We start from the raw sequence: 8658 nt of genomic DNA, 5'->3' as shown, positions 1-8658 counted from the left end.
GAAACCTAAGCATGCAGGAAGCAGAGGACGCCACATTTCTAAGCTCATCACGTTCTGCTTCGGCAGTGCGACGGGAGCGTTCAGTTGACTTTAGGTCTTCGATGCCACGCAGTAACTGATTTTCAAGATCCTCGAAGATCATTGTAGTCTGCCCAGACTTCTTTTCTGACTGTGGTGGGAAGGTTCGAGTTTCTTTAATATCACGCTGCCGGTCCCAGGTTTCATCTGGCACCGGCTGTCCTTGCTCAGTATGGTGTCTTGCACTTGCTGCCATCTTGAGAACAGCTATTCGCCGCCAGGCTTCCTTTAAATCTTCTTCGAGCGCTTCACATTTTGCAGTGAGGTTCATTCGCTTGAGTCTCTCGTCTGACATCTTCTCCATAATCGCTGCGAGAGGCATCCCCCACTCCCCACAGTCTTTTCTCACCTGTTGAGCCCTAATTTTCAGGTCTATGTACCACTTTGTTCGGCTATCAGTGGAATCAGCAGACTGTGGCTGAGTTCCATCACGGGTGCCGTCTGTGGCAGAAGCCTCATTCAGAGGCGGCACGGGCAAGTCTATGCGCGAAGAGATTTGTATGTGCTTGGAGCCCTCAAGATGCCGGTCGACTGGAACTTCTCTGTCGAAGAGCAGTGAGCCTGTCCTAATGCGGCCTCCAGCCTCGTCGACACCCATGTTAAGCAGCTCAGGGCCCTCGAACTCACGGGCAGAGCTCAGCCACGTTGGCGTTTGAGGGCAGGTGTCATTGAGGTCCCTCTCGTTGACTTCTGTGTGCTGTTTGTCGCCCTCCTCTCGTGGGTCCCGACTCGCGTTCCCACACTCACTCATTCTCGGCGAAAATGCTGAGCGCGGCTTGATGTCGTGTTCTCAAGAACGCGGGGCTGAGGTCAAGGAGGTCTGAGAGGGCACCGTGTCGACGGCGAAGAAAGGTTGACTTGTCGCCGTAGGTAGACGAAACACCAGCTTGTCTCTCGAAGCTGGCAACAATAGCAACTTTAATGGTCACATGACGGATACTTGCTGTTATCGCTTCCCTTGAAAAGGCACACACCTACCGGGGAGCGGTAGCATATTATTTCACTTTTTCGTCGTTTGCATTCAATGCATCTGTTCAAAGTTATCAACTCCAACTATTTCATCACTAATGATCTCTTCATTCCAGCAACTTAAAAAACTTATCAAGGAAAAATATTGTTACTTCCTAATTCCATTTACTTAATTTTGACCCTTCCTGAATGTCTAAGAACAATAAAACTCAGGAAAAATACGCAGGCGCAGAGAGTAGTCAAGGGCAAAACTGACTGCCGTATTTTGGCAGCAGTGAGTTTAGGCTGTTTTGGCTCTGGAATTATATTTTGCATGTGTTAATCTATCTTTCAGCAATGTTTTGAATTTGTGAGGCAGGTAATTCTGATTGTCCCTCAGGGCAGCATCTTACGACCTCTTCTTTTTATCATATATAATAATGTTACTGGAGCGAAAAAAATATATTTACAAGCATTTACAGCAACAAAGATGACGGCACCCGAGATAGCTGCGAACGGCGCCGAGCGCACCGGGAGACCTTCGTCGTCGTTGACGGAGCGAGTGGCCGATTGCGAGGACACATGGAGAGCGATATCATAGCTGACGTAAGACTCTCTAGGCAGGTCACGGTTCGCCACAGAAGTCGGAAAGAAGACAGGCGGGAAACGGCGCAAAATAAACGAGGACGGGAAGAAGGTGACACGGAATCGCGCTGACTAACGGCTGATAATTGTTATTGGTGCACTTGGAAACAAATATCAGGATGGAAAGAAAGATGGCGCGAAAAATACATGACCGACACTAAGATAACATCACATAATGACAAGTTCTTGCCTGCATAACAGAGTGGCTGATTGTGACGAGTGAAATGAATAAAAACAAGACAAAGGACAGCATGAAGCACTCCTAGCCTCCAAGGTATTTCACTTTTTCTTTTCGGAGCGACATAGTAGGTGCGCTGATGCAGGTTAGGTTAGGTTAGGTTAGGTTCTGGTGGGATTTTGATTTTAATGCGAAAGCTTTACTACACCAGCCAGCGAGCCATTTCGGCTCGTCGCGCCCTGTGCGGTGGCGGACGAACGACCTTGAGCCACCATCGCCTAGCAACGCTGCAGCCGCGCTCCAACAGATGGCGCCGCCGTCGACGATGCTGCCGTCGCCGCTCGCTCCACCAGGTGTGCTCCGCTGGGGTAGAGGGAGATGAGGTGTCGCCTCGCGGGGATTATATATATATATATATATATATATATATATATATATATATATATATATATATATATATATATATATATATATATATATATATATATATATATATATGCGCGCTTTCAGTGTATTGTAGCCGTTATGGAGAGCGCGAAAGAGACGCACCAGCGACAGAATGAAGCGAGGAAGAGAGAATGCGCCGCGCGACTCGAGAAGCGTCGTAATGAAGATGCGGCTAGAAGAAGTCGTGCCACGTCCCGGAGTGAATCTTCAATTGCGGGAGGCCGGTTTGAGTTCTAGCATCGGAATGAGACGCTGTGTAGACGACGTGCAGAGGAAACGAAACTTTCGCAATTCAGCTAGGGTTAACCAGAGCTAAAGCACAGTCAAATTTTTGTTCCTTATGTCTGTTGGGAAACGTCTGTTTGTTCCTTATGTCTGTGTCCGAGCTTCGCTCGAGGTTCGAAGCCTAACTTTTCTAGTATTTTTAGCCCCGATTGGCTACGCAGGAGTCCTTGTTTTTGTGCTACTCTGGTGGTCTAATGAGCTCGTCTAGTGTGTTTGAAATCCCCGTGTTAAGAATTTTCTGGGTGGATGTGTACGGTGCGAGGCCCAGGGCAGTTTTGATGCCTTTCGATGGGCTCCGGACAAACTTCGACCACCTGGAGATCTTTAACGTGCACTGACAACGCATAGCCCCCGGCCGCGGCGGCCGCGTTTCGATGGAGTCGAAACGCAATGGAAACCAAATTGAAAATTGTTTTTTTTAGGAAAGAAAATGGCACAGTAACTGTCACCACTCCGCGGACACCTTAACCGCTACGTAAGGAACGGGATAATGGAGGGACTGAAAGAAGAAAGGAATCAAAAGGTGCCGTAGTGGAGGGCTCCGGAATAATTTCGACCACCCGAGGATCTTTTACGTGACTGGCAACGCACAGCACCCGGCCGTGTTTGGATGGAGGCGAAACGCGAAGGGAAAAAAATGAAAATTGGTTTTTGGGGAAAGGAAATGGCGCAGTATCTCTCGCATCTCGGCGGACACCTGAACCGCACCTCAAGGGAACGGTTAAAGGAGAGGCTGAGAGAAGAAAGAGATGCCGTAGTGGAGGGCTCCGGAATAATTTCGACCATCTGGGGACCTTTAACGTGCACTGACTTCGCAGGACACACGGGCGCCTTTTGCGTTTCGCCTCCATAGAAACGCGGCCGCTACGGTCGGCGGGCAGTGGACGCCGCAATCGCACTTTGAGGTAGTACATATATAGATTACTCAAAGGCTTTTTATTCCATTATTCTTCAGACAATGCTTGCTAAACTTAATTTCCATGGCTTTCGTGGCGTTTTTCTGTATATATTGAAGTCGTACCTATCATTTCGTAAACAACAAATCATAATGAACAATAAACTATCCGACATAAAATCCGCTCCAGCTGGAGTTCCACAGGGAAGTGTACTGGGACCATTACGTTTTATCGTCTACATGAATGAAATCGTTCTCATTGGCCTGCTACCAACTTTCTTATTACATGCTGATGACTCCAGCCTATATTCTCCTCTACCAGCAAAAACGCTTGACCGAAGAAGCAAACAGGTTCTTCAACCTTTTAAATACCTGGCCCATGCATAACTCATCAACTGCCGACATAAACAAAACAAAAGAAATAAATTAGTGTGCGATACTGAGCTTTTACTTAAAATTGGGCCAGCGACTTTGGAAGTTGTCCCTGTTGTGAAAAGACTTGGAGTCTTTTTTGAAAAGCATTTATCGTGATTATCACATGTGGATAGCACTGCTGACAAGTTATCAAAAATATCTGGTATCTTAAGCAAAGTACGCTCTCTTCTTCTGCAAAAGGTAAAACTAATTTTTTTTATAATTCAATGTTTGCTTCTGTCCTAAAATATTATTCTGCTATCTGGGGAAATACTTTACACCCTAAACTAAGCAGGCTGCATATAATACAAAAAAGAGCAAGATGAAGTATTGCTAACCTTACACGAGAAGCCACAACTAGACCTTCTTTTAATCCCTTAGAATAACTCCAATACCTCAACAATACAGTACCAGTCTAGTAAAGCGGTAAAAAAGCATTATCTACCAACATTTCCTTATGAATATGGTTCAGCCAGAACTTTGAGAACACACTCATGCCATACGAATTCCCGAAGAATGGCTCATATGCTCTGGTATGTTTTTCCATCATTACTAAACTCATTTTCTTAATCTCATCAATTTTTATGTCTGAATATTGCTGTGCATTTTTCCTTTTCTTTTTATGTAAACAGTGTCTAGCTGATTATCTCCTCAAGTGAAATTAATTTTTTTATGTTGTTGCCAATGTATATGCTAAGGCTAAGTATCAATACTTGAAACCTTGTACTGGGGGCAGGCGCACAATCAAGCTGCAGTTTGAGCTTTATGTCTACGCCCCTAACATCTGAATGATGTAAACAAAGATTTGAATTTGTTATGCATGATGAAAAAATGAAAGCAAAATGTGCCGGCACTGAAGATAGGAGAAAGCAATCGAATATCTAGTTTTTCGGGGAGCATAGTTTCTCATGACCGCTTTTGCTGTCTGCTTGGACATGGCGAGTTTGACAGTTTAGATGCAGAGACTGACAGAGCACTCCGTTCACAAACTGAACGTTAGGGAGACAATAGCGAGCTACGTGACCGAAACGAATCAACATGTGATCATTGCAACGTTTGTTTGCTACAGTACGAACGATGACATTGAAATTCAGTTCTCTGCTGCTCGTGTAGGTCTGTTCACACTACGAGTGGCGCAAGCCAGTTCACTCAAAGCACCACGCATTCCTACTTACTCCACCCCCGCCAGTACTCACTGGTTTATTAATGCCAGAAAATGTGTAATTACACGAACTGATAGGTTGGTACGCTAATGAAATGCTATTACCACTTACTGGCAGGCAGGCCGAATAGCTGCATCTGCATTGAGAATTCCAACCTCAGTCGGAGAGGGGCACTCCTTAAGTCCTAGCGTTTGTTCTATCTCTGGCACAGTTATGCATCACTTAAATAAGTTGACTTTTTTACAGTGCATTGGAAGTGATTTCAGTGGTGCGATTTTCTACAATGCATGCCCAAGTTTACAGTCCCGTGCATGAGGTGCGTTCTTTCTTCTTACAGTGCTCTGGCTGCATCTTTGCCCGCTTTGCAGTTGGGTAAAAGTCTGTCTTGCCGCTTTAATTCGTGCCGTGCAAATAAGATTCGTATTTTTGTACTAACGGCATGTTTTTTTTTTCAGGTTGTGATGCCTACACGCTCCCAATATTGCTGAACCGGTGGGGTGGCGAAACAAAGTTGTGGCCAAATTTGTGAAGTCCTGCACCGTGTGTTCTCCAATTAAAACAAATTTGCCAAAACAATTCAACAGCTTAATCTCTTAAAATTATTTGGAGAGTATAATTTGTAAACCAGGTGCCGTGCTTCATTCCACATTGCAATTAAGCATAGGTAGTAGGCTTCTTTCTGTCTGCATTTCATTTACAAAGTGCGTTGACGCATAAGATTGTTGTTGGCGCAAGTATTTTCTGTTCACCAAATAAGCAAACTGCTAATGCAACTCGGAGCCGGCAATGAGGTGGAGAAATAGACATCGCAGACGCACTGAGACCTTCGCAGAACATGGTGTGCGTACATACCTGTGCCGTTTTTATCTACTTTCGTCGACTACTGCCGCAACCGGCAATACAACATTGATGTCTAGAGGACGCTGGCATTGCTTACAATATTGCAGCTTGTGTTATGCACACACAAACACGGACTTCAGCGGTGGCTAAGCAGCCGGACATTGTTCCACGCGTGGGGTTAACAGTCCAGGGGAGGGTGCCAACAGAGGAGTGTCGTGCAGTGCACGTGTGTGAGAGTATTTCACCCTCTCCTGCGTGCTCTTCGTAGAATGGTGTGTACGTCAGGTTGCATTTCATTGCGCACGTTCTTGCGGCGAGGCGGGTACACACGGGCGGCGACGAACCACCTTAATTCGTGTCGTTTGACGTGGCTTTTGTCCCATGTCTGTGACGTCTTTGCTCAAAACATAGGGTGTCTATGACGGAGCTCGTTGATAGCCTACAACGCGCTCAACAAGACATTGCCCCGCTAGCTGCAGATATGAAGAATGACTGCTCGTTAGCAGGAGTCAACCTCAGCTCACGGGCACAGGGAAGGAACATGCGAGCAGTGCTTTGTACAAGAGATGCTCTCCATGCGTCCATTGTACATGATGACAGTATATGTGAGGGAAAGTGCCTAACAGATGGGCCTTGAAGGTTGCGTTTCTTCAAAACTGAGTTTACTAGAGGTTGAAGCAACCTGCACCCATGGGAAAGCAAGAGCGTTCGCAAAGCTCGAGGGAGGAAAAAGAATCCTCTGAAATCTTGGTGGTGAAGAGTGCACATACTTGTACAGTGCTTGTCGATATTACTTATCTTCTTTTCTCAACCATTGATTGGCTGTGTTTTCCTTTCCCCAATCGTTCACTGGTTATGTTTTCCGTTCCCCAATAATTTATTGGGTGGGAGTTTGTGAATTTACCTAAGTGGTTATTGTCCCCACCGAGGGTGGAGACGTAAGGTTCAAAACCAGGTGTTTCGGTGGGAATAAAGGGCAGGTTTCTTCAGGTAACACTACGAGTCAGTCGAATGAAACAACTTTTCTCCTTGCTTGCTTCTTTCTTTGTTTATTAATAAAAAGTTAACCTTTCCAGAAGTGTCCTTGAACAATGTGATTGAGCAATATCGAATCTGCAAGATTACAAGCCTCCTTTAACCATAATGAAAAACTCCCTTTCCCTCTATAGGATCGATAGGGAAAACCAACTGCCACGGTCAAGACAGGATTTGCTACGTCTTTCTGCTCGAGACATCCGACGGAGAGCGGAAAGATTTCTTTGTACATTGGTTGTGGCGGTTCCTTTTGTTGTTTTTGTGTTTTGTCACGCCTATAAAGCTTCATTTCAGTGAATAAAAGTTCAGTTGATTGTCTGCGCTTGTGTTGTGTCTCCTCGTTCGCTGTTGTCCTCGGTTTTTTGCGCAGTCAAGTATGAATCCACACCAACTAGCCCAACTTTCTGTTCTTATTGACGCAGGAAAGCTTCGGAGAATGCTGGCCGAGACCAACCGGACGCAGGAGGCTCAAGTCAGCGAGCAGCTGAAGAAGACAGGTGACCTGTGAGTCGTGGAGGTGCTAAGTCAGTGAGCAACGGAAGGAACTAGGTGTCCAAGTTGAGGAGGTTAAAGGCGAGAACCAAGCAACCAACAAATCAAAAGAGGCAGAATTTAGCAAGCTGCTGAAGGAACCAGCCTGTTGCATCGAGAAAGTTCAAGTTAAAGAACTACTGGAAAAACAAGGCGGCACCATCGGGGAGGTTCAAATGAGAGACCTGCTGGAAGCCAGGGCTTAATTCACCCACATCGAGAAGCCTGTCGTTGTCACTCAGGACGGCGAGATCGCCATGGCGGAGGAGAGCAACCAGTGAGGTACGAGACCTGTCTGCTTTCTAAAATTCACCATGTCAGGGTAACAGTTACATGCTAGAAACAATAGCATGGAAAACGGAGATGACTGCCGCACGATGATCAGGAGGAAAGATTCGACGTGTAAAGATACAGCAGAAGGAGGCAGAAAAGCTGCTTGAAATCGAGAATTTGAAATTCCTAATTCAGCTGGAAAAGATAAAGCTTACACAGATGCAACTTAAATTAAACCAGGGAACAAAAGCTGATGGCAAGATCCTGTTTGCGGCCGTTCAATGTTCTGACTGCATGAGATTTGGTCATTTGATGATTCAATGTCCGAACACAAAGCAAGCACAAGATGTTCCCATGATTGTCATTTTAAACATGGCAGGGCCAACAAGCTTGGCCATTCTTTGGCCAAAGACCACTAAGCATGCATCTTGCTACTGCTGCAGCCAAGTCCAGTTTATTCTAAGGGCACACGTTTGCCTAAGTAAACAATTTGTTCTTTAATGCATCTGCATGCCCCTTGACTTAATGCCATCTATGCTGTATGAAAATATCACTTGACAGAGTCGCCTTTGCCTTGTCTCTGAACTGCTTGATGTCGAAATGAAGACGGTGCATTAAGTTTTCATACTTTCCTAGCCTGCTATCGAGTAGCAACCACATATGTAAGTGATCGCAAATATTGGTCTGTTTCCCCAGATTGTGCCAGCCACCCAGAGATGTTGCACAAATGCGGGTTTGATCCTGTGCCAGACTTCCTTCTGCCTGACAAGAAAGTGAGGTCCAAGACTAGACCTGATTGTTCCAGACTGGTCAAAGAAACAACTAGAAAGAAACCCCTTCACACAGAGCAAGCTTGCCTCATGGTTGCATCTCTTTCTCATCCTTTCAAAACAAAGAAACTAACATTTACCAGGCATGGCTGGTGT

This window comes from Amblyomma americanum, chromosome 1 (assembly GCF_052857255.1).
Source record: "Amblyomma americanum isolate KBUSLIRL-KWMA chromosome 1, ASM5285725v1, whole genome shotgun sequence".
NCBI classification, from domain to species: Eukaryota; Metazoa; Arthropoda; class Arachnida; order Ixodida; family Ixodidae; genus Amblyomma; species Amblyomma americanum.
Note: the sequence above shows the minus strand (reverse complement) of the source record.